The sequence below is a fragment of the Stenella coeruleoalba genome, assembly GCF_951394435.1.
Source record: "Stenella coeruleoalba genome assembly, chromosome: 17".
NCBI lineage: Eukaryota > Metazoa > Chordata > Mammalia > Artiodactyla > Delphinidae > Stenella > Stenella coeruleoalba.
This window is the reverse complement of record NC_137163.1, coordinates 10,842,627-10,867,132: the sequence shown is the minus strand read 5'-3', so window position 1 is coordinate 10,867,132 and position 24,506 is coordinate 10,842,627. Positions and strand designations below refer to the sequence as shown.

The following is a 24,506-nucleotide window of genomic DNA, read 5'->3' as shown; positions in this document are numbered from 1 at the left end:
ATATTTTTTCCAATAAACAGATATTTCATAACAAGTCTCAAGTAGTGACAAAAGATAAATGTCATATACTGTCAAAGAAAAGTATATCCAAATGATTGATGGTGCCCTTGTCCTTTTAATCTTACAACTATCTTCCAAACCTATGCCTTCTTCCTCACCCTCACTCCCTTCAGTAAGGCTATCCTCTCGTGAGACTATTACAATACCTTCTTATATGTTCTCTTTGCTTTTAGGTGTATCAAATCTAATTATTCCCCCCAAATCCAACCAAACTTGTCTTGCTAAAAATCCCCTCCTTGTGAGGGTGCTCCCCTGCCTGACAACTCTACTGGCCCCTCAGTGCCTATAAGACAGAGTTCCCACAATCCAGTTCCTACCTACATTTTCTTTCATATCTCTCACCCCTTCTTTTCAGTCAACCCCCTCAAAGCTTCACGCAAATGCTTACCTTTTCTTTGACAAATTATGGCCTTTCACAAACAAACGTGTATAAAGGGCATCACTCCAAAATAGCTTGCCCAGGAGCTCATAAAGATTTCTGGGTGACTTGGTGTTATAAACACAAGCTCCCAGACAAACTCCAGATCACTTGAATCAGAATCTCAAGGTTAAGAATTAAGATTTTATTTTGTGCAAGTTCTCCAAAGAGTTCACTTACTTGTTTGGTTTGGGAATCACTGCATAGGCCGACCCATGTTTTGGAATGCCATGTTCTCACTCCTGGCAAATGTCAGCTCATTCTTGAAGATCCCATTTAAATTTAACTCCTTTGGGAGTCTTCCCAAAGACATCTCTACTATCCCAAACACAAAATCAATACTGTCTCACTCTTTCCTCTCACAGGACTTTATCTTCACTCCTTTATTATTCTGTTTGTTGCACTTTGCTGTTTGAGTCTTGCCCTTTTTTTCTCCATGAGAAAATGCCCTCTGTGTCAATAGCAACAAGTGTTCAAGAAGAATGACATACAGAAGGTGGGATGAATTGCGTTGGGGAGTTAAACCATCTCTGATCTAGACATTATGGAGAACTCCTGGGAGGCTTAAGGGTAAGGAAGCCTCCACCCTTAAGGAACTCGTAAGTTCCTCAGAAAAGCTATTCTCCATTTGTCCTTCTGGGATGCCCTACTAGCCCTATGGCTACTCAGTCCTGGCACCAGTGAACACACTTACACAGTTTCTCAGCTGACTCTCCCTGGGAAGCATGTTTTCCATGGGCAGGGTCTACAACTTCTTCATCTCTGTATTCACATCACATATAGTGTCTGATTCTCCTGAATTTTTGTGTGGTTCATAATTTCTGGAATCTAAGATGTTGACATCAGCGTGACATAGTACTTAAGAGCATGAGCTTTGGAGTTAGAGCCTTGCGTTCACATCCCAGCCACTGGGCACAGTGTGATCTTGAACTAATTACTTAACCTGCTGTGCCTCAGTTTCCTCTTCAGCAAAACTGAAATAATAATAATGATACTTATCAAGTTTTCATCAGGATTAAATAGGTATTGGCATACCACTTATCACTTAGTAAACAATGAGTAAATGTTGACTCTTACTAACACTATGGTTAGTATTTTTTCCACGGGTTCCCCAAGTCTTCTTTGTGGTCAGTCACTCAACTTCTGAATACTGAGGTGTTGCCTGGAATTCCAATGCCCACACGCTGCTGCTATAACCACCCACAGGCATCTGTCATATTATGAAACATTAGGACCCCAGCAAGGTCCCAACACCATCCCTCCCCTTGCCTTTCTGCTCCATACAGCCTGAGAGTGCCAGTAAGAGTACCATTAAGTCTTGCTGAGTTAGCATGAAAGTGCACTGTATACAGTACTGTGCAAACATAAGATACTGCTATCATTTTACTCCTTGGCTGGGCTTTAAATTCTTTGTTGGCAGAGACCATTCTGTCACACACACTCAACCTATTCTTCTTGACTTTAGGAACCTCACAAACAATGAACAATAAAGTGTATTTAAGAAGAACTGAGCATGAATTCTCCTGCCCTGAACTCCAGACTTTTCTGGAATAGCATAGGTCATGCTGAGAAAATAAGAACTTGTGATGAAGGCTTAAGTGGTGCCCTTCAGTTTACTGAGGAAGCCTTACTCTACTATATCTGTTCAGTGACCTGAAGCTACTTCTAAATTAGCTATCTTCTTCAGAACACGCATAACATGCTTTCTGTCCAATTTTAAGATTTGTACCTTTTTCTCACTGTGGTTCAAAAGTGATTTGAAATTTATGGGAGGCAAGTCTTTGAACCTAGCCATGAAAAAAAAAATGTTCTACCTAAAACAGATGGGAATAAAATACCAAATTAAAAAAAAATACAAGAAAAACTAAGATCAGGATGCAAAGTTCTTAATCAGTGCGAGAGAGAGCCTCTGCTGTAAAATTAAAAAAATAAATAAATGACCCATAGGGCTTCGAACGAATGGCCTACCTCTCTGAACGTACAGAGGAGATGAATGATTTTTTGTATGGTAATTGCTTCATTGCTTCCAGTTTGTTTTATTTTTGCACTTGTCTTACTCTGTGTCTTGGTCAGTTGAGGCTGCTATAACAAATTATAGACTGGGGGCTTAAACAACAGAAATTATTATATTTCTCACACTTCTGGAGGCTGGAAGTCCAAGTTCAGGGAGCCAGTGAATACTTGTGTGAAAGTGTGAAATTACTTATCCTATGCATGACTCTGTAACCTTATATATAAAATAAGAATGATAATAGAACCAATCTTATGGGGTAGTTGTGAAGCTTAAATGAATGTGTGCATGTGAAATATTTAGAAAATTGCTTGGCGCTCAATGCTATTTAAGTGTCAGCTGTAACATTAATGTTACTATTAATATCTTCTAGAGTTGTTGTAAGATTGAGAGCTGATATTATATGAAAAAAATGGTGCTTGGAGGATTTTTAAACTTAGTTGATATGATACCTTTCTGACTCTCTTCGCGCTACTCTTCTCTGTGGCTAACACTCCTCTGGAGGATTTAAAAAGCAGTGGAGGTGTCAGATGAGTGCATTAGCATTTTCTAGCACTGCTAATTACCAGGTACATTCATCTCCCGCACCACAATACATGCTTGCACAGAGCCGAATGTATGTATTATTCCCTATATGTCAGGTATTTGCAATCTCTACTTCATTGAGTCTTTAGCACAACTTAGTGAAAGAGGCATTGGCCTCACCTCTTTAGATATGAGAAAACTGAGTCTCAGAGGGGTGAAAGACCTTCCCCAAATACAATCAACTTTATACAGAAGAATTGGAAATTCACCCCAAGTTTTCTGAGTGAACTTCAGAGCCCGTGCTCCCTCTGGCACATCATGCCCTAAGCAAGACTCTTGTGATTCCAGCTGTCTAGGTGTTTCTATGTATAAACTGAAGGTGTCAGTGATCTAGAAATAGGCCATCCATCAATGGATGCCATCTGTAAGGCTGTGTCCCGAGCAATGCTCAGTTCCACTTGAGAAATTGCATTCCTACAAACTCATTAACTCCTCCCTTCCAGTCCTCTCTCCAGTTCTAGAAGTGCTTCCATAGAGCTCCATCTAGTGCTACTGGGCAGGGCGAGTCAGCATGGGTGGAGGATTAAAGACAAGGTCGCTCAGGCTTCTCTTGGTAGATTCTTCCTCAGCACGCCTTCCAGGTGGCCCTCAAAGCCAGCTAGCAGTGTTGGATGCCGGGGGCAGCCAGGAAGGAGGATGAGTGTCACTCTTCTTCTCCTGATGAATCTATATATTCCTACCCAAACCTAAAAGAAACCATCTCTTTTAAATTCACAAAGTGTACATCTTATTACCTAAATGGGCTTTCTTTCTCACCATTTATGTATGTATGTGTGTGTGTGTGTGTGTGTGTGTGTGTGTGTGTGTGTGTGTGTGTGTGTGTATATATATATATATATAATTTTTGGTTTTTTATTTCTCTGCCTTTGCCCATGCTGCTCCCTTATCTTGTAACACCCTTCATACCTTTAAGCCTGACTAATATTCTTCAAGATTTCCTCAATCTGAAGACTATGGTAAGTGATTCTACTCTGCTCCTGGGGTCTACCTTATTTCAAGAAGTACTATGTAGCTACAGTGATCAAGACAGTGTAGTATTGGAGAAATAACAGGAAAACAATTGAATGGAATAGAAAAGAGACCCTAGAAATAGACCCACACAAATATAGTCACCTAACCTTTTGCAAAGGGAAAAAGGAAATTCAATGGAGAAAGAAAATTCTTTTCAACAAATGGTACTGAAACAACTGAGTATCCACATCCACACACAGAAAATGAACCTAGATACAGATCTTATACTCTTCACAAAAATGATCTCAAGATGGATCATAGACTTCAATGTAAAACACAAAACTGTAAAACTTCTAGAAGACAACATAGGAGAAAATCTAGATGACTTTTGACAGTGACCTTTTACATGCAACACCAAAAGCATAATCTATGAAAGAAAAAAACAGTAAATTGGATTACATTAAAATTAAAAACATCTGCTCTGTAAAAGACACTATTAGGAGAATGAAAATACAGACCACAGGCTGGGAGAAAATACTTGCAAAACACAAATCTCACAAACGTCTTCTATAAAAAATATACAAAGAAATCCTAAAACTCAACATCAGGAAAACAAAACACCTAATTGAAAAATGGACCCAAAACGTTAACAGACATCTTACCAAAGAAAATGTACAGATGGCAAGTAAATATATGAAAAGATGCTCTACATCATATGTTATAGGTGTTTATAGCAGTTGTATTCATGATTGCCAAAACCTGGAAACAACCAAGATGTCTTTCAGTAGGGGAATGGATAAACTGTGGTACATCTAGACAATGGAATATTATTCAATAAAAAGAGCTATCATATCATAAAAAGACACAGAGGAAACTTAAGTGCATATTGCTAAGTAAAAGAAGCCTGTTCAGAAAAAAACACAAAAAACACCTACATAGTATATGATTACAAGTATATGACTTTCTGGAAAAAGAACGGGAAGAGATTGTGGTTTCTCTGTTGCAGGCTGACACCAGACTTGTGCTCATCCACTCTTGATTTTTGTGCTTACGTAAGTAAAACAGGGACTCCAGGAAGGCTCACGTCAAGGAGTACTTCCCAGAATTTCTGTTGCCAGTGTCCTTGTCCCGGCAGTGAGCCACAGCCACCCCCTACCTCTGCAGAAGACCCGCCAACACTAGCAGGAACTCAGTCATGCAGCTTGAAGAATGACCTTAAGGGTGGTACTTACACTCAACCTTCAGTGATTTCAAAGACTTGGAGAAAGGGGAATAGAACCAATATTTGAACCATGATGTCATGAGATTATGTACAGCACAGGCACATAGGTGGCTGGGAAGTGTCTGTGGGTTGATTCCTTTGTGAATTATATGGAGCTGACATGGCTGAAACCCACAGTGACCCAGACAAGGACAGAAGCTTGTGCTGAAAGAGTGGCTGCCGCCCCTATGTGAGCTCGTAGAATTGTGGAACTGAAGAGCCAGTGTGGATCTTGGATATCACCTTTTCCAAGCCTCATATATCTCATCCAAACTCTGAAGGAAAGAAGAGGCAGATCACCATATAACCTATTCAGTTTCAATTTCAAAGGATGCTGCTGCTGATCAAAGGATACCTGAAGGACATTGCATGATACTTTCCAATTTGTGTGACAAGACCCAACTTCCAATTCTCCCTTGTCTGTGACTTCTGATATCATTACATGAGTACAAAATTAAGGGACAAAGTTAAAATAGACATTGTAATAAGAAGTATATCTTTCAGGGGGCCTCTGAGGTGCCGCGAGCAGCTGGAGCAGAGCTGGGCTGCTGCTGGAGCTCCATGATTCACTTCCTGGGTGACAAGGGGCTGCTGGGCAGGGGCCAAGGCAGGTAGTAGCCCTCAGAGACGGCAGCTCAGAGGTGCTTCTACCAGCCGTGTGACTGACGGGGTCTTGGTGCTCGGCCAGGTATCAGGCCAGAGCCTCTGAGGTGGGAGAGCCGAGTTCAGGACATTGGTACACCAGAGACCTCCCAGCTCCACATAATCTCAAACGGCGAAAGCCCGGAGATCGCCAACTCAATGCCAAGACCCAGCACCACTCAACAACCAGCAAGCTCCAATGCTGGACACCCTATGCCAAACAACTAGCAAGACAGGAACACAGCCCCACCCATTAGCAGAGAGGCTGTGCAAAATCATAATAAGGTCACAGACACCCCAAGACACACCACCGGACACGGTCCTGCCCACCACAAAGACAAGATCCAGCCTCATTGACCAAAACACAGGCACCAGTCCCCTCCAGCAGGAAGCCTACACAACCCACTGAAGCAACCTTAGCCACTGGGGGCAGACACCAAAAACAACGGGAACTACGGACCTGCAGCCTGTGAAAAGGAGACCCCAAACACAGAAAGTTAAGCAAAATGAGAAGACGGAGAAATACGCAGCAGATGAAGGAGCAAGGTAAAAACCCACCAGACCACGCAAATGAAGAGGAAATAAGCAGTCCACCTGAAAAAGAATTCAGAGTAATGATAGTAAAGATGATCCAAAATCTTGGAAATAGAATGGAGAAAATACAAGAAATGTTTAACAAGGACCTAGAAGAACTAAAGAGCAAACAAACAATGATGAACAACAGAATAAATGAAATTAAAAATTCTCTAGAAGGAATCAACAGCAGAATAACTGAGGCAGAAGAACAGATAAGTGACCTGGAAGATAAAATAGTGGAAATAATTACTGCAAAGCAGAATAAAGAAAAAAGAGTGAAAAGAATTGAGGACAGTCTCAGAGACCTCTGGGGCAACATTAAATGCACCAACATTCGAATTATACAGGTCACTGAAGAAGAAGAGAAAAAAAAGGGACTGAGAAAACATTTGAAGAGATTATAGTTGAAAACCTCCCTAATATGGGAAAGGAAGTAGGCAATCAAGTCCAGGAAGCACAGAGAGAACCATACAGGATAAATCCAAGGAGAAACACGCCAAGACACATATTAATCAAACTATCAAAAATTAAATACAAAGAAAAAATATTAAAAGCAGCAAGGGAAAAGCAACAATTAACATAAAAGGGAATCCCCATAAGGTTATCAACTGATCTTTCAGCAGAAACTCTGCAAGCCAGAAGGGTGTGGCAGGACATATTTAAAGTGATGAAAGGGAAAAGCCTACAACCAAGATTACTCTACCCAGCAAGGATCTCATTCAGATTCGAGGGGGAAATAACCTTTACAGATAAGCAGAAGCTAAGAGAATTCAGCACCTCAAACCAGCTTTACAACAAATACTATAGGAACTTTTCTAGGCAGGAAATACAAGAGGAGAAAAAGACCTACAATAAAAAACCCCAAACAATTAAGAAAATGGTAATAGGAACATACATATTGATAATTACCTTAAATGTAAATGGATTAAATGCTCCCACCAAAAGACATAGACTGGCTGAATGGATACAAAAGCAAGACCCATATATAGGCTGTCTACAAGAGTCCCACTTCAGACGTAGGGACACGTACAGACTGAAAGTGAGAAGATCGAAAAAAGATATTCCATGCAATTGGAAATCAAAAGAAAGCTGGAGTAGTAATTCTCATATCAGACAAAATAGACTTTAAAATAAAGACTATTACAAGAGACAAAGAAGGACACTACATAATGATCAAGGGATCAATCCAAGAAGAAGATAGAACAATTGTAAATATTTAAGCACCCAACAGAGGAGCACCTCAATACATAAGGCAAATACTAACAGCCATAAAACGGGAAATTGACAGTAACACAGTAATAGTAGGGGACTTTAACACCCCACTTTCACCAATGGACAGGTGATCCAGACAGAAAATTAATAAGGAAACACAAGCTTTAAATAACACATTAAACAAGATGGACTTAATTGATATTTATAGGACATTCCATCCAAAAAGAACAGAATACACATTTTTCTCAAGTGCTCATGGAATGTTCTCCAGGATAGATCATATCTTGAGTCACAAATCAAGCCTTAGTAAATTTAAGAAAATTGAAATCATATCAAGTATCTTTTCTGACCACAATGCTATGAGACTAGATATCAATTACAGGAAAAAACCTGTAAAAAATACAAACACATGGAGGCTAAACAACACACTACTAAATAACCAAGAGATCACTGAAGAAATCAGAGGAAATCAAAAAAATACCTAGAAACAAATGACAATGAAAGCACGACGACCCAAAACCTCTGGGATGCTGCAAAAGCAGTTCTAAGAGGGAAGTTTATAGCAATGCAATCCCACATCAAGAAACAGAAAACATCTCTAAAAAACAACCTAACCTTACACCTAAAGCAATTAGAGAAAGAAGAACAAAAAAAACTCCAAAGTTAGCAGAAGGAAAAAAATTATAAAGACCAGATCAGAAATAAATGAAAAATAAATGAAGGACATGATAGCAGAGATCAATAAAACTAAAAGCTGGTTCTTTGAGAAGATAAACAAAATTGATAAAACATTAGCCAGACTCCTCAAGAAAAAAAGGGAGAAGAATTAGAAATGAAAAAGGAGAAGTAACAACTGACACTGCAGAAATACAAAGGATCATGAGAAGTTACTACAAGTAGCTATATGTCAATGAAATGGACAACCTGGGAAAAAAGGACAAATTCTTAGAAAAGCAGAACCTTCCGAGACTGAACCAGGAAGAAATAGAAAATATAAGCAGACCAATTACAAGTACCGAAATTGAAACTGTTATTAAAAATCTTCCAACCGACAAAAGCCCAGGACCAGATGGCTTCACTGGTAAATTCTATCAAACATTTAGAGAAGAGCTAACACCTATCTTCCTCAAACTCTTCCAAAATTTAGCAGAGGGAGAAACACTCCCACCCTCATTCTACGAGGCCATCATCACCCTGATACCAAAAACAGGCAAAGATGTCACCAAAAAAGAAAGCTACAGGCTAATATCACTGATGAACATAGATGCAAAAGTTCTCAACAAAATACTAGCAAACAGAATCGAACAGCACATTAAAAGGATCATACACCATGATCAAGTGGGGTTTATCCCAGGAATACAAGGATTCTTAATATATGCAAATCAATGTGATAAAACATATTAACAAATTGAAGGAGAGAAACCATATGATCATCTCAATAGATGCAGAAAAAGCTTTTGACAAAATTGAACACCCATTTATGATTAAAAACCCTCCAGAAAGTAGGCATAGAGGGAACTTACCTCAACATAATAAAGGCCATATATGACAAACCCACAGTCAACATCTTTCTCATGGTGAAAAATTGAAACTATTTCCACTAAGATCAGGAACAAGACAAGGTTGCCCACTACTCACCACTATTATTCAACATAGTTTTGGAAGTTTTAGCCACAGCAGTCAGAGAAGAAAAAGAAATAAAAGGAATCCAAATCGGAAAAGAAGATGTAAAACTGTCACTGTTTCAGATGACATGATACTATGCACAGAGAATCCTAAAGATGCTACAAGATAACTACTAGAGCTAATCAATGAATTTGGTAAAGTAACAGGATACAAAATTAATGCACAGAAATCTCTGGCATTCCTATACACTAGTGATGAAAAATCTGAAAGAGAAATTAAGAAAACACTCCCATTTGCCACTGCAACAAAAAGAATAAAATACCTAGGAATAAACCTACCTAAGGAGACAAAAGACCTGTATGCAGAAAACTATAAGACACTAATGAAAGAAATTAAAGATGATACAAACAGATGGAGAGATATTCCATGTTCTTGGATTGGAAGAATCAACATTGTGAAAATGACTGTACTACTCAAAGCAATCTACAGGTTTACTGCAATCCCTATCAGACTACCAATGACATTTTTCACAGAACCAGAACAAAAAATTTCACAATTTGTATGGAAACACAAAAGACCCCAAATAGCCAAAGCAGTGTTGAAAAAGAAAAACAGAACTGGAGGAATCAGGCTCCTGGGCTTCAGACTATACACTGGTACAGAAACAGAAATATAGATCAGTGGAACAGGATAGAAAGCCCAGAGATAAACCCACACACATATGATCAACTTATTTTTGATAAAGGAGGCAAGAATATACAGTGGAGAAAAGACAGCCTCTTCAATAAGTGGTCCTGGGAAAACTGCACAGCTACACCTAAAAGAATGAAGTTAGAACACTCCCTAACACCATACACAAAAATAAATTCAAAATGGATTAAAGACCTAAATGTAAGACCAGACACTAGAAAACTCTTAGAGGAAAACATAGGCAGAACACTCTATGGCATAAATCACAGCACGATCCTTTTTGACCCACCTCCTACAGAAATGGAAATAAAAATAAAAATAAACAAATGGGACCTAATGAAACTTAAAAGCTTTTGCACAGCAAAGGAAACCATGAACAAAACGAAAAGACAACCCTCAGAATGGGAGAAAATATTTGCAGACGAAGCAACTGAGAAAGAATTAATCTCCAAAATATACAAGCAGTTCAAGCAGCTCAGTATCAAAAAAGCAAACAACCCAATCCAAAAATGGGCAGAAGACCTAAATAGACATTTCTCCAAAGAAGATATACAGGTTGCCAACAAACACATGAAAGGATGCTCAACATCACAAATCATTAGAGAAATGCAAATTAAAACTACAATGAGGTATCATCTCACACCAGTCAGAATGTCCATCATCAAAAAATCTACAAACAATAAATGCTGGAGAGGGTGTGGAGAAAAGGGAACACTCTTGCACTGTTCGTGGGAATGTAAATTGATACAGCCACTGTGGAGAACAGTATGGAAGTTCCTTAAAATAACTAAAAATAGCACTACCATACGACTCAGCAATCCCACTACTGGGCATATACCCTGAGAAATCCATAATTCAAAATGAGTCATGTACCACAATGTTCATTTCAACTCTGTTTACAGTAGCCAGGATGTGGAAACAACCTAAGTGTCCATCTACAGATGAATGGATAAAGAAGATGTGGCACATATATACAATGGAATATTACTCAGCCATAAAAAGAAACGAAATTGAGTTATTTGTAGTGAGGTGGATGGACCTAGAGTCTGTCATACAGAGTGAAGTAAGTCAGAAGGAGAAAAACAAATACGGTATGCTAACACATATATATGGAATCTAAAAAAAAAGAGAAAAAACATGGTCATGAAGAACCTAGGGGCAGATGGGAGTAGAGATGCAGACCTACTAGAGAATGGACTTGAGGATATGGGGAGGGGGAAGGGTAAGCTGGCACAAAGTGTGAGAGTGTTAGTGTATATATGGACATATATACACTACCAAATGTAAAATAAATAGCTAGTGGGAAGCAGTCACCTAGCACAGGGAGATCAGCTTGGTGCTTTGTGACCAGCTTGAAGGGTGGGATAGGGAGGGTGGGAGGGAGGGAGACGCAAGAGGGAAGAGATATGAGTATATATGTATATGTATAACTGATTCACTTTGTTGTAAAGCAGAAACTAACACACCATTGTTAAGCAATTATACTCTAATAAAAACATTTAAAAAATGAAAAAATAAAACAGACAATGCAGGGAATATAAGAAAGCTTCCAAGTAATTATAATTAGCATCCTCAAAGAGAGAAGATACTGCATTATTAAAACAAGAATTACTGTGGAACAAGATGCTGTGGGAACAGAGAACAATGAGGAATCAAGAGAGAGCTCTTGGAAATTAAAAATATTTCAGATGAAATTAATACAATATTCCATAGAAGTGTTGAGGGGTGAAGACAGAAAATTTCTTAAAGGTAGCATGAAAAAACCAAAAAGATGTAGAGACAGACGGTAGAAGATGTGAAAATTTCAAGATCAGTCTGGGAAGTCCAACATCTGACCAACCTGACTTCCAGAAAGTGATTATAGACAAACTGAGGGGAGGGTATTATCAAAGAAATAATGAAAGTTCCCAGAACTGAGGGAAATGGGCCTCTAGATTAAATGGTTCACTCCAAGACAAATAATTATGAAATTTCACAATCCCAGGAATAATGAGACAATTCTAAAAACATCTGGAGAGAAAAAGTAGACCATGTACAATGAATAAGGAATCGGAATAGTATCACACTTCTCAGCAAATGACAGTGGACAACATCTTCAAATTGTAGCTAAAAATTATCTCCAGTCTAGAATTCTAAAATCTGTCAAACAATCAGTCAGTTTATGTGAATAGGGTAGGTATTTATGGCTTGCAAGATCTCAAAGCATTTACTTCCCATGTGTTCCTTTTCAGGATACTACTGGGGGATGTGCTTTTTTATAATTAAGGAGATAAGTAATCACAGAAACAGGGAATCCAACAGAAGAAAGAGGTCAAAGGAATTCATTAGGTGAGGAAGGACAGTTATAAATGAGAGCTGGCAGAAGACCCCAAAAGCAAGTCCAAATGCAGGATGGACTTGTTTTTGGATGTAGGATGATGGAGAGATCCAAGAAAGAATTCCCTGGGACAAAATGGAGTAGAAACTGTATAACTGGTTTGACTTGTGGAAAATTGAAAATTGGAAGGATGTTGGGGAGAGCAAAAAGAACTAGTAATAGGCACATAAGTAACTTAGAAAATGAAAGATCCTCAATGTATGTGACTTTGAATTTTTATCTTTGCTTCTCCAATGTCTATGATAGCGCTGGCATGGAAGAGGATCTCAGTGAGTGCTTACTGTATCGATAGATGGATGGATGATGAGTGAATGGATGAATTAATAATGTAATAATAGTAATAATAATAATAATAAAATAATAGTGACTTAAAAAAAAAGAGTCATGTACCACAATGTTCATTGCAGCTCTATTTACAATAGCCAGGACATGGAATCAACCTAAGTGTCCATCAACAGATGAATGGATAAAGAAGATGTGGCACATATATACAATGGAATATTACTCGGCCATAAAAAGAAATGAAATTGAGTTATTTGTAGTGAGGTTGATGGACCTAGAGTCTGTCATACAGAGTGAAGTAAGTCAGAAAGAGAAAAACAAATACTGTATGCTAACACATATATATAGAATCTAAAAAAAAAAAAAAAGGTTCTGAAGAACCTAGGGGCAGGACAGGAATAAAGACACAGACCTAGAGAATGGACTTGAGGACACGGGGAGGGGGAAGGTAAGCTGGCTCGAAGTGAGAGAGTGGCATGGACTTATATATACTACCACATGTAAAATAGATGGCTAGTGGGAAGCTGCTGCATAGCACAGGGAGATCAGCTCGGTGCCTTGTGACCACCTAGAGGGGTGGGTGGGATACAGAGGGTGGGAGGGAGACGCAAGAGTGAGGAGATATGGAGATATATGTATATGTATAGCTGATTCACTTTGTTGTAAAGCAGAAACTAACACACCATTGTAAAGGGATTATACTCCAACAAAGATGTTTAAAAAAAAGATGTGTGGGGAGATAATAAATTTAAGAACAATGGAATAGGACAGGTATGCTATTGTAAATGGAGTTGATGTTTTGGTCTATTTTCCAGTTATTTTCTGCTAGTATATAAAAGTACAATTTAGGTTTTGTTTTCTACAAATCTTGTATCATAGGAACTTGCTAAATTTACTGTTTCTCGTAGTTGTTTGGTAGAGGCCATGGAGCTTTCAACATAAGCATTATTCATCTGCAAATGGAAGTAGCTTAACTTTCTCCTTTTCCATATTCATACATTATCTTTTTCATGCTTTTCTGTTTAATGGCTAGAGCTCCAGTAGAATGTTGAATTGTAGTGGTAAGAGTAGGCATCCTTGCTTGTTCCCAGTCTTAGGAAGAAAATATTTGATATTTCATTCTTAAGTATGATGGTAAATGTAGATTTTTTTTAGTGTTCTTTATTAGACAGAAGAAGTTCCGTTTTATTCCTAGATAGCTGAGAGCTTATTTCCTGAGTGGATTGTTGACTTTTATCAAATGTTATTTATACATCTGGCAAAAAAAATCACATTTTTCTCCTTTGTTATGATTGTGAATTGTATTGATTGATTTTAAAATATTATATCAAGTTTAAATTCTTAGGATCATGATACAATGTCCTTATAGATTTCTGAAATCAATTTGCTAATATTTGTTAAACATTTTTACATTAATGATCATGAGGAATATTGGTCTATGATTTGCCTTTTTAATAATGTTTTTGTCAGATGTTAATATTGAGTTTATGCATGTTTTACAATACAAGTTAGTTATTTTCTGAAAGGGTGGTGTAATATTCATATTCTTTCTTACTGAAGTGTTTGAGATAATTGACCAGTGAAGCCATTTAGAACTGAATTTGTGTGTGCGCATGTATGTCTTTAATAGATATAAGTTTAGTCAGGTTTTCTGTTTCATTTTTAGTCAATTTTGGTAAATTGCATATTCCAAAGTATTTGTCCATTTCATCTTAGATGTCAAGTTTATCGGCATAAAGTTGTTAATCATCTCAATCTTTTAACATGTATAGGATTGTAGTAATAATCCCTCTTTCATTACTATAATTTTTATTCTCTGTCTTCATCAGTTTAGCTAAGTTTTTGTCAATTTTGATGATTTTTTTCAAAGCATCAAATCTTGGCTTTCCTCTGTTATTCGGTTGTGTTCCATTTATTGATTTATGCCCCTATCAATATTATTTATTTCCTTTTACTTACACTGAAATTACTATGCTCATTGTTTTTCTAATTTCTTAGGGTAGAATATTAGCTCATTGTTTAGACTGTTTACATTTCTAATATTAGCATTTAAATCTATAAATTTCTCACCATTCATTGCTTTATTTGCATCACACATAGTTTATTATATTTTCTTTATAATTATCTTCAAAATATTTTCTAATTTTCCTTGTGCTTTCTTTTTGATGGATTGTTTAGAAATATTTTGTTTAATTGCCAAACATTTGGGGTTTCCCAGATGTGTTATTTTTATTGATTTCAAATTACATTGTTCTCAAAGTACATGACTACATTTCTTCTACATATATTGAGACTTGTTTTGTGGTCAGGCATATGTTCTATTTTGGTGAACATACCTTGTGCACCTATGTAAGGCATCATGTTCTTTAGGTTTTAATTAATTCTTGGAGTTTGATAGTACTGTTCCGGTCATCAAAACAGTATGGTACCGGTACAAAAACAGACATAGATCAGTGGAAGAGGATAGAGAGCCCAGAAGTAAACCCACACACTTACGGTTAATTAACCTATGACGAAGGAGGCAAGAAAATACAGTGGCAAAAAGTCTTTTCAATAAGTGCTGCTGGGAAAACTGGACAGCTACATATAAAAGAATGAAATTAGAAGACTCCCTAACACCATATACAAAAATAAACTCAAAATGGCTTAAAGACCTAAATGTAAGACTAGCTACTCTAAAACTCCTAGAGGAAAACATAGGCAGAATATTCTTTGACATAAATCACAACAATATTTTTTTCGATCCGTATCCTAAAGTATTCATTCAATAGTGTTTTTCTAGTTGTTCTATCAGCTGCTGAGAGTGGAGTATTAAAATCTTATTTGATTGTAATAGAATTATTTATTTCTCCCTATAATTCCATCATTGTTTGCTTTACGTATTTCCAGCCTCTGTTATTTTGGGATATAGATATTTGTGATTGTTATTAGTCTTCTGATAGATTAATCTTTTTAATTATGAAGTGATTTTCTTTATCTCTGTTTTAACTTTGTCTTGATTTTGTCTCTGTTATAACTCTTTTCCTACTTTATGGATTGTTAATATAGCCTCTCTAGCCTTCTCAAGCTTACTTTGTTAAATTATAAATTGTGAAATAAATTACCTCAATATCTAGTAGCTTAAAACAATAAACATTTATCATCTCAAGCGGTTTAGCTGAGTGATTCTGCTTCAAGAATCTGCTTCATGAAGTTGCAGCAAAGTTGTTGTCCAAGGCTGCAGTCATCTCAAGACTCTGCTTGGGCTGAAAAAATCCACTTCTAAACCCACTCAAGTGGTTGTCGGTTGGTCTCAGTTCCTCATGACCTATTGAACTGAGGGCCTCAGTCTCTCATCGTGTGGGCTTTCTATAGTTTGTCTGAGTGTCCTCAAGGTATGACAGGTAGCTGTCTTCCACAGAGCAAGTTGATGAGAGAAAGAGACAGAGAGAGAGAGATTGACTGAGAGATTGAGAAAGAACCCACAATGGAAGCCACAGATTTTTATAAGCTCATCATAGAAGCTCTCCTGCCATATTGTATTTATCAGAAACAAGTCAGCAATTCTAGCCCACTCTCAAGGGGAGGAGATTACACAGGGCATGAATACGAGGAGGCAAGGATCTTTGGCAACCATCTTAGAGACAACCAACCACATTGTTCTGATAGTTATCTTTTTAATGCCTATTTACCTGCAACCTACCTGTGTCTTTTAATTTAAAGTGATTCTCCTGTAGACAGTGTAAAGTGGAGTCTTGTATTTTTATCCAGTCTAAAAGTCTTTTACTGGAATATTTATATATTAACGTTCAATGTAATTATTGATATGGTTATTGACAATTATTGATAATTAAGTTTACTGCTTTCTGTTTGCATCATCTTTTGTTATTGTTCCCTTTTCCTTCCTGCTTTTGAATTATTTGAATATTTTTAGACTCTAATGTATCTATTGGATTTTTAGCTTTCTTTACATTATTTTTTAGTGATTGTTCTGGGGGTTGGCACATATATCTTTAATCTTTCACATTCTACCTAGTGTTAATATAGTAACAATTTGACATAAAATGTAGAAACCTTGCAATCACGTAGGTCTATTCACTACTCCCTTTCTAGTTTATATACTATAGTTGTCATTATATATACACATAATTCCAACAAAACAATGTTATAATTTTGCTTTACATAGTCATATGTAAATTAAATAATTTAAAAGGGAAATAGTCTTCCATTTTTACCCAATTATTTACTTCTTCAAATGCTCCCCATTTCTTTTTGAAGATCCAGATTTCCATCTGGTATTATTTCCTTTCAGCCCAAAGAACTTCTTTTAGTATTTCTAGCAGTATAGGTTTGCTGGAGACAAATTCCTACCATTTTCCCTTATATGAAATCGTTTTTATTTCACTGTCTTCTGGTCTCCATGGTTTCTGATGAGTAGTCTGTGTTACTTCAAATCACAGTTTCCCTGTATGTAATGTTTCATTTCTCTCTGACTCTTTTGAAGGTTTTCTCTTGATGTGTGGTTTTCAACATTTTGACTATGGTATGTGGTGGTGATGTACCTAGGTGTGAGTAACCCATAAGAATCAAATGAAAAGTCACAGAAATTGAAAGCAGATGTAAGCTACTGGGGAGCAATATTAAGTTGGCTTCCACAGCAACCCAGCTTAATGGGCTTGTTGAGAAAATCTACCACCCAATACATTGGGCAAATGGGATCTGAATCTGCAGGGTAGGAAATGCGATTTCCAATGTATTTGTACTTTATCATTTCTAAGTGAATTTACTCTCAGTATGAAATATATAAAAGAGAAGCATAATCTAAAGAGACTTGGACCTTGGATCTCAGTCCAGCTCTAATATCCATTAATGTAGACAAGCCACACTCCCTCACTGGGCTGCCAATTTCTATGCATAAATCTTGGGGCTTCCAGTAGGTAACTACTAAGTGCTTTTTTTTCTTTCTGTGTTTCTAGAACTGTTTAAGGCTGCAAAAGCTCAAAAGGAGAAAACGACTGGGTATATTTTGCCAACATCTCTTCTAAACCCACATTGCTGCATTGTGCTCCTTCAGCTGATGAAGGAAAGTAGAGATGTTCATCTTCAAACCAAATATAAAATTAAGTCATCTGTTCACTGAACTCCTTAACCATGTTACTCTTGAAATTAAAGGGTCTGTCATATCCAGCCTCCCCAGATGAATTTGTGGGTTTTTTTTTTTTTCTTGGTGGAGTACAATCTGTCCCTATGTCTTATTTTTTTAAATGGTTAAAGATGTGCTCCTTGTATAAACAAACTCTTGTAGCCATAGTAACAGGAAACAAAGCGGCCCAGGCAGTGATGAGCATGGGCCAAGAGATCTTTTTAATCTGAAAGAATCTATGCTTTTGCTATTTTGGTTAAGTTTAATTTCTGTAGAAATTTTTGGTTCTTTTAGATAAAAATATAGACTGGTAGACCTATGATTGTTATTACAAGTTTAAACTTATTTAAAATCAGATGAATTAAAAAGTTTAAGGTTGCCTCAGAGATCAATTCCCCTAATTTGCTAAGGTAACTATAGTCCATACTAAAATGAGTGCACCAAGGAAAGGAGATAGAAAAGTATTTAATGATGGTTTGCTAAGTGCCAGCCCTTTATATGTGCTACCTAACACATCTAATCAGACAACTGTGTAGGATAGTTACGTTTATTTGCACTTTAGAGATAAAATTAAGGCTCAGAGATATTAAGCTGCTTACTCAAGGTCACAGAGGACAGCTTATACACTGTTGTGTGTAGTTTATAAGCTGTAGAGGCAGGGTTCAAATCCAGATCTCTGTGACTCCCAAGTATCTGTTTTTCCCACTGGACCATGTTGCTTGCTGCTACATCATAATATAATTTTTATAGAAATAGGCTAGAACGTGAGCTTTGTGATTCCGAGACAAATGTTTTTCCGTAGATTGTATTGCTCTTCCTTCTGACTCTCCTTTCATAATCTTAGAGTGAATTTCTCCAGAGTCTAAAGATAATGGGAAAGAGACATGGACAATGGTTAATACTTACTGAGAGACTGTTGTGTACCTGGGATAATACTAGATGATAGATTATTGTATTTATTTCTCAAATGGACCTTTATGTTTAGTATCATGAATGTTCTTTCATGCAGGTGCAAAACTGAGGCTTAGGAAAGTGAAATAATTTGCCAAATGACACACAGTTATTGACTGTCAGAGTCAGAACTTCAACCCAAGGGTCTATCAAATTTAAGGGGTTATTTCAGTGCATGTGCACCTGTTTGTGTTATAATTTACTTAAAGAAAATGCACCAGACTTAAGTTTACAGTTAGATGAGTTTTGACAAATACATATTCACCCAGGGAACTGCCATGCCAACGAAGATGTAAAATACTTCTCTTATTCCAGAATGTTCCATCATTCCCATTTGCAGTCAAACCCCAATCTCAGCCTCAAGAAACAACTGACATAATATGTTTCTACAGATTCATGCCTGTTCTAGAATTTCATATAAATGGAATTAGGCAATACACACACTTTTAAGACTGACTACTCAAGATGATGTTCAACAAAGTGTCAGAGAGATTTATCCATGTTGTTGTGGGTATCAGTAGTTCATATCTTTTTATTGCTGATTACTATTCCATTATATGAATATACCGAAATTTGTTTTTACATTCTCCTGTTGATAGAAACATTTAGCTATTAAAAATACAGCTGCTGTAAACATTTAAAAGATTTTTTGTACATATGCTTTTGTTACTTTTGGAAGTATATCTAGGAGTGGAATTGGTCAGTTATGTGTTAGCGTATGTTTAATTTCATAAGAGGCTGCAAGTTTCTGAAGTGGTTTTATCACTTAACCCTTCCATCAGCAATGTAAGAGAGTTTAACTTGTTCCACCAACTTACCAGCATTTTCATTTTAATCATTTTATCAGGTCTGAAGTAGTGTCTTGAGGGACACACAAATTTTTCATTTCCCTCAAGACTAATGATGTTGAGAAGCTTTTCTTGTACCTTTTGGCTACTTGTATGTGTTCTTTTGTTAAGGTTCTGTTTAATTATTTTGCCCATTTTTATTAGATTATTTGTATTTTAATTTTTTTATATGAAGGAGTTGTTTATATATTTTGGATACAAGTTCTTTGTCAGATATATATATTGTGAATATTTTCTCCAACTTTGCCTTTTTTCTTAAAGGAGCCTTTTAAAAAAAATTATTTATTTATTTATTTTTGGCTGCGTTGGGTCTTTGTTGCTGCACACAGGCTTTCTCTAGTTGCGGCGAGCAGGGGCTACTCTTCATTGTGGTGCGTGGGCTTCTCATTGCGGTGGCTTCTCTTGTTGTGGAGCATGGGCTCTAGGCGTGCGGGCTTCAGTAGTTGCAGCACATGGGCTCAGTAGTTGTGGCACAGGAGCTTAGTTGCTCCACGGCATGTGGGATCTTCCCGGACCAGGGCTCAAACCCATGTCCCCTGCATTGGCAGACAGATTCTTAACCACTGCACCACCAGAGAAATCCCTTAAAGAGTCCTTTGATGAACAAAAGTCTTTCGTTTTGATAAAATCCAATTTATCTTTCACATTTATGATTAGTGCTTTTTGTGTCCTATCTTTGAGATCCTTACCCATGCCACTTTTGCTACAATGTTCTATTGTTTCTTTCCAGAAGTTTTATGATTGTAGCTTTACACTTAGAAAAATAATCCATCTTGAATCATTTTATGTCCTGGGTAGAGTTGTTCTAGCATTATATTTTGAGATGACATTCCTCATTAAGTTGTATTTATATTTTTTCAGAAATTAATTAACTTCATCAATTTTTTTCTACTTTCTACTTCATGACTTTTTCTATTCTATTCCATTGATCTAGTCTTTAACCTAACCTTCTAGGACCTTTGAATTTCCATATCAATTTAAAATTAATGCCTAATTTTTACCAAAAAATTCTGCTCCAAATTTAATTAGAATTGTTCAATATATAAATCTAATTGGGAACAAATGACATCTTAGCAGTACTGAGTTTTCCAATCCACAAGCATGGTATGCCTCTTAATTTATTTACTATTTGCTCAGTTTACTTCCTAATTCAACTTCTCTCAAAAATAATTTAAAAATTTCATTGTAGAAGTATTGTACACATTTTGTTAAAAAATTTTATAAGTATTTTATGTTTTTGATATCAAGTAAATTTATTTAAAATTTTCAATAGTTTATTGCTAGGACATAGAAATACAGTTGACTTTTGTGTATGTATTGCCCTTTTATCCTGAAACCTTGCTGAAGTCACTTATTAACTGCTGTAGTTTTTGTTTCAGTACATTTCTTATGACTTTTTATATACACAAGCACGTTGTATAACCCCCCAGAACAGAATGGAAGGACGGTTTTCTACTTCTATTCCAAATTGTGTATGTTTTATATCATTTTCTTACCTTATTGTAGTGCCATTACTTCTTCGATTATATTTTCTCCCTCCTCCTCTTTCTGCTCTCCTGTAACTCCATCTACTTTGTTCATGTTAGATTATATCATATTGTCCTAAAGGTCATGGAGCCTCTGTTCATGTACTTCATGTTTTGAAAGATTTTGTTTTCCAACTGCACTGAAACATCCAGTTTCAAGTGCATCCATTCTGCCAGACTGGATGGCTATAGCAGAGGAATGAGCAAATTCCACTGACTGCAAAAATGTAGCAAAGCTTATCCTTGGTGGAGTCCCAAATGGGACTCCTTGCGCTAGAAAAACAGAATCCCTGAAGCCGTCTAAGGTGAGACTTCCCTCAGCTTTAGCTCTTCCACCCTTCAGTTCTGATCTAGACATTTTGCCCAGACTCAAGTATGGCCCTTTCATCTCTCAACTCTGTAACCCATCTTGTTTCCGGAGGGTCTTGCAGGGTCTCCAGGTAAACCCATATGCTAGACATTGGGACTAGGAGGTTTATATATTTTATATAATTTCATTCTCACAGTCATTCTGTGAGATAAGGAAAGTGAGACCCAGAGAGTGTAGCTTGCCTGAGCTTATATAGCTACTAAGTGGCAGAATTTATGCTGCTTCCCATCTTACTGTCTTCAGATTACAGTTGATCTCCACCATCCTAGAGTCCCATTCAACCCCAAACTGCTTAATCATGGCCAGTTGACACAAGACCAGCCCAAGACTGGACCCTGATACCTCCAATCTTAGCAGCAGGACACAAGGCACCTTTTACCCCAGAGAAAGAATAATTCTTTTCTCAGCTAGATCTGACGTAGCATAGTTTTGCCTTCCTCATAATTGTTATCGATTCCCTAGAAGTGCCGAGCCAGAAGGCCATCACTCAGAGCAGGTCAAGACAATTCCTACACTGTACAGGAAGTTGTTTCAGAGACCTCTTTGGTCCTTTTAAACACATAGGTGCTTTGGTTATTCTGTGAATAAGATGATGTTCAAATGCATGCTAAAAACAAGTGGTTTTGGTGGTCAGGAAAGGGAGAGCTTGGCATGTGCTGACTTGTCAGGTAGATGGACAGGTGTGGGTGTGAATACTTTTAGTTTCAAGTATACATTGTAATGTAGTGGGATGGATATCTGGGTGTGGTTAAAACATAATACCTGGGCTTCCCTGGTGGCACAGTGGTTGAGAGTCCACCTGCCGATGCAGGGGACGCGGGTTCATGCCCCGGTCCAGGAAGATCCCACATGCCACGGAGCAGCTGGGCCCGTGAGCCATGGCCGCTGAGCCTGCACGTCCGGAGCCTGTGCTCCGCAACGGGAGAGGCCACAACAGTGAGAGGCCCGAGTAGCACAAAAAAAAAACCCCAAAACATAATACCTTCCTCTTGGCGTTTTGCTATCCTGTGGAGTCTTACCTAAGAGAGTCCATTTCTCTAAGCCTCAGTTCCCCCATTAGCACAGAGAAGGGGTTAAATTGATGAGTTCCAAGATTTCTTATAGTTCTACGTTCTAGAATTGTATTATTCTATTGTCTCTCCTCTCCTCCCTCCCTCTCCAGCTCCCTGCCTCTGTCTACTTTCCTGCCCTCTACTATGAAACATGTTGTCAAGATGGCATCATTGATTAAAATTATCCCAAATAAGGACATTAACAGCCAAATATGACTATTTAAATTTACATAAGTAAATTTAACAAAGAAAAAGTTTTGCTCTGGACCCCCAGAAACCCTTCTCGTATTTTAGTGATTATTTTGTCACTCTCTTCAGAGCAATTTATGGATAAGAACATGCCCCCAAATTTTAAACATTTATGCAGCTGCACAAAAGATGGTCTGCCTTTATTGATATTAATGAGAGGTCACAAATTTAAACTGTGAGCTTCCTCCAAGTGATCCAAATGGTACTAATTGACACATTTATCTGTATCTATGGATGGGAGATAACATACTGGACTTGGAAACAAACAAAAGACAAGTCTTAATTTTGCTTCTTAATGGTTGTGTTACCTTGGGTATATAACTTAATCTTCACTGACTTGCAGTTATTTTTATTTGCAAATGAGATACAACATTCCCTTCGTCCTATGTCTACAATGAACATGAAGAGAGATGTTTGAGGGAGGACAAACTGGACCTCTGATCCAGTGCTGGTTCAGAGTAGGCATCAGATGTTTATGAATGTGACTCCAGGCAAAGTTGTGAGATTTCTGTCTCTTTCATGGTTCACTCTGTCTGTGTGCTATTCCCTACAACACCTCACACTCACAAACATACACCATGGCACAAATAATGTGCAGAAGAAGCTCAGACCTCAATGTTGGATTGGAGATGCCAGAGTCTGCTTTCTCACTTAAACTCCATTCATTCTCACAACACAATTGACTAGACTTTAGCTGGTGTAGCCCCTCCTTTGCCATTAAGTTACACTCCCTTAGCAGCTTTTGAGTAGCTAACCTATCCTTTTCCTTGGCCACTTCATCAAATTTACCTGTTCTATGGACTCCCAAGTCCTAGCCACACATATTCACCAGCTCAGAAAGTAGTTTAGCAAATGAATAGTTGCTAACAAGATTCTCACAGTTGTAGTTGATTATAACCTATTTTATTATGCCTAGAAGCAGCTGTTTTTCCACTGGGGCTCTGTTCCTCATACAAACACACTACACCCTCCTCTTACAGTAGCATTAAAAGTAGTACGAGGAATTAAAATCCGTATAGCTCTCACAGACATACTGCTGTTCATATTTTATGTGAGCGTTGACTCACTTCATTGCCCCCCCACCTTGATTTAACTGGCTTCTACTTCTTTTTTGTCCCAATTAAACCCCTCACTGTTCCAACTCTAGGTCCACTTAATGTTGAGAGTAGGAATTCTGTCTATTTGTGTATCTCCAGCATCTAGTATAGATCCTAACGCACAGGATAATGTTGAAATAGAGAGAGAGATATAGAGGGGATGGGGAGAGAAACATGAGAAAAGAGACAAAGATAGAAAACAATTAATAAATGCTTGAGTTGCAAAGTGACTGGCTCAAAGCCATAGAGCTAGTATGTGGAAGAGCCAAAGTAGATTCAAGTCATTTGGTTCTAAACATCTTTTTTTTTTTTTTTTTTTATGCGGTACACGGGCCTCTCACTGTTGTGGCCTCTCCCGTTGCGGAGCTCAGGCTCCGGACGCACAGGCTCAGCGGCCATGGCCCATGGGCCCAGCCACTCTGCGCCATATGGGATCTTCCCAGACCGGGGCATGAACCCGTGTCCCCTGCATTGGCAGGCGGACTCTCAACCACTGCGCCACCAGGGAAGCCCTAAACTTCTTAATATGAGCCTGAATTCTGATATATTTTCCTCTAGGTTTAGGGAATTTTTTTAAGAAGGTTTAGACCCTGACAGAAT

The 24,506-nt window shown here is 37.6% G+C and overlaps 1 long non-coding RNA gene across 1 annotated transcript in view; it reads left to right on the top strand.

Annotated features, from left to right (window-relative positions):
* The window catches only part of LOC307176080, a 197,974-nt gene that overhangs the window by 54,827 nt on the left and 118,641 nt on the right, over nucleotides 1-24,506 (top strand). The gene's annotated exons all lie outside the window — the stretch shown is intronic.